Raw genomic sequence first — 3,409 nt, 5'->3', positions numbered from 1 at the left:
TAGTCAGTATTTGTTATACAATTTATGATATTCGTTTCAACCCACTTTTGTGAATGAGTTATCTTAACTCCAATCTCATTTCCAAAATATCCTATAAAGTGAGACAACCACCTCCAAATCTTTAAGAAGAAAATGAAAACAAATTATTTGCTGATTACAAATAACTAAGCAAAAAAAGTAGTTGACAACATTGAAAATTAAATTCAAACTTTTAGAATGAAATATTGGACCTCAACTTAGGAAAATAAAGGCCTATGTATTAGTTTTCTTTTTTTATTGGGCACATTGAAACATTGTAAGGTCCTTCATCCCGCTGATTTCTTTACTTACTAATTTTTTGTTAAATTATGATTATTTTTGGTTCACATGCAAAAAGGGAGATATTTAGTTAAATTGTGTATGCAAATGTAATTACAAGCACTATATCTAGAGGCATTTGGATTTTTTTTCACTTGGTGTTTAGATTTGTTTAAATACTGAATGCAACAGTTATGAGTCTATGATTTCTTATCTGTAATTCACAAATTCCAAAACCCCGAACACTACAAAAATTGTTATAACTTAACAGCAAAATCTGATCTCCTGTGAGTCAATCTGGTGGTAAAACCTGAGGTCATTCCCACTTAGTGTGAACAGTCAGATATTTCACTGCAGAAATAGTGATATAATCAAAATATTGGACAACTGAAAAGATTTAAGGTAGACACACTATATTATGCCTAAACTCTCCAAAATTTGAATTTTTAACAAATCTGTCCCCAAGGTTTTCCATGAAAAATTACAGATCCGTGTTTTCTCCCTTCTTTCCTAGAAGAGCCTATACAACTTTTCAAATGTCACAAAAATATTCATCACAGTATGCTTTTTGTGTATTTGTTTGTTTTTTGCCGTAGAAATGAAGCTGACATCGTCATGACCTATTTTGTAGATAGAGACTAATACCTTTTGAAGACTGAGATTATATTTTCCTATACAAGGACTTACGACATTGCAGTTAATTCAGAAATTTTCCACATGTTCATATGGTGAGGCAAAAGGTCTAACCAACAATGTTGGCAATAATTTCAGTAGGACCTGTCTTCATTTTTGTTGGTGATGGTCAGGGGTATTGTTATTGCATGGGTTGTTGGAATAATTCATTTCTGACAGGCAAAATAACTCATTAAATAGAAGTGTTTTCAATGGCTTGAAAACATAATTCATTCTGCCATAGTGATACATGGATAAGGGAGGCTGGGATGGTACAGGGTCAAACGAAATTTTAGCTTTTAAGATTGAAAAGTTCTATGTTAGATGAAACAAGTCTCCTGGGAGACAGTTTCATTATATTCCTGATGTTAGCAACATTTCTCTGAGAGACAAAATTTTCATTTTCCTAGTTTCATTTCATTGGTCCTAGGCATGTCCCTTTGCGCTACTCTAAATAATTCAATATTTTAGCTCCCAGTAAAGGGCTCTTTTTGCTTCCATTTCCTGCCTTCACATTATCCAATAAAACCTTTGGTTTAAATTTGCTATTTTTTAATAGCTTTTAATTTTATTCTCTGGATCTCAGTCTATGATTCATCTGCCTTTTACTACCCTGAGTTTCTCTACCAGATATGGTCAGAGCTACTTAGTGAGAATAATAATACATTTTTATACAAAAGCAGAATTAAATGCAGCAATGCATATCTTTTTTGCTAAAAGTCCTGGGACATTATAGCTTGCTTCTGCCAACAGCTAGCTCCCTCCAAGTCTCACTAAGACAAATAAAACTTAATAAATAAAAATGATGACTATAATGATTAAAAGTCAAGAAATAGCTAGATTTTTTCCATGCAACAGTTGCAAACACCAAACTGACTTTCTAGTCTATGATTAGCTGACATTAGACATTTTGCTATTTTCTTCGTTTTCCTTGCCTGTTTTTTTTTTTTTTTTTTTTTTAGACATCACTGTTTTTAGCATTTATGTGTTCTAAAGTACCTTAGTTAAAATATTTCAAATGCATTTCTTATATTGTTGCTGTGTTTTTCTCTTATCCTATTCATGGCATTAAGGGGAAATTTATTCAAAACTTTCCTTCTTTTTTTTTTTTTGCATCTTGTACTTAGTAAATTATTGTGCAATATATGAGAGTGAATGTCACATGAGTTCTACTCCTAATTAAACTTGCAATGCTGTAAAGAAAGCATATATATACAGAAATTCAGAAAAAATATCATGACCCTAAGCTGAGGGTGGATACATGTGGATGGGGAGGGGGACATGAGATGTGAAGAGGTACCATCATATTATCTAATAAAAATTATTATGACGTCACTTTAAATTCACTTAACTTGTAAACTGTTAAGATCAGAGTCAGTTGTGGGCTATGTCATGGATTCAAGATGACTACAAAATGTTTGCAGGTTCTCCCCTCAAGGGATGGAGACCATTTGTTCATGAGCTTGAACATAGGCTGTCCTTGCAATTTGCTTTGATCAGTAGACTGTGATGAGAGGGATGTTGTGGTAGTTCTAAGCCTAAACCTCAAAAATCCTGGAACTTCAGATCTTGCCTTCTTGAAACACTGAAAGTACCATGTGAAGAATCCCGAGCTAGCCATATGGAGGATAAGAGACCATGTTGCAAGAAGGACCCAGTGGACAGCCGACAATTGTCAGGACTGGAACCAGCCACCTTGGCCCATTGTGCTCTACAGGAGCTGCAAAATGATAATGGACACATGAGTGACCCCAGGTGAGATCAGTAGAAGAATCACACAGCTGAGGTTGACTCAGTTGCTGATCATGGAATCACGGGCTGATAAATTTACTCTTATTTTAAGCCACTACATTTTAGAGTTGGTTTGTTACACTGCAAAAGGATACCAGAAAAAAAAAAAATTTAGACAAGGCAAAGGACATTTTGTCTAATAAAAGCACTTTTAAAGTGTTTTTTATGATAATACAATGTTGGCATTTTCCCTGGAGGTGCACACTAGTCCTACTCTAATACTAACAGTGTTAATATCATAATCCAAGTCAAGCTATTGTGCCAAAATCAAGCTCTCGTCTGTGCAGTCTTCAAATGGTTGAGTCTAAGATATTTGACCCTTTCATTTAAAAGCTTTATTAAAACTTTTGCAAACAGTTGAGAAGAATCAATCCAACAAAATAATTAAACTTGCTGCTAGAAAAATAAGGGGTCGATATGTAAATTTTGGATGATTTTGAATTTAAATTTTATTTTCATCAGAGTAATAGATGTACAAATACATTTTTCACTCCCACTCATTACAGATTTTGACTTCTCAGAGCCAGCCACTCTGGTCTTTTAGTTCTTTTTTCTCCTATTTACTTTTACATCTTGAAATAACAGACTTAAAAATAATATATTTTGATTTTCAAATTTTAGATATTATCTCTTGATTTCTTATCATGGG

Source organism: Propithecus coquereli, unplaced genomic scaffold, assembly GCF_000956105.1.
Source record: "Propithecus coquereli isolate 6110/MARCELLA unplaced genomic scaffold, Pcoq_1.0 Scaffold152, whole genome shotgun sequence".
Taxonomy (NCBI): domain Eukaryota; kingdom Metazoa; phylum Chordata; class Mammalia; order Primates; family Indriidae; genus Propithecus; species Propithecus coquereli.
Note: the sequence above shows the minus strand (reverse complement) of the source record.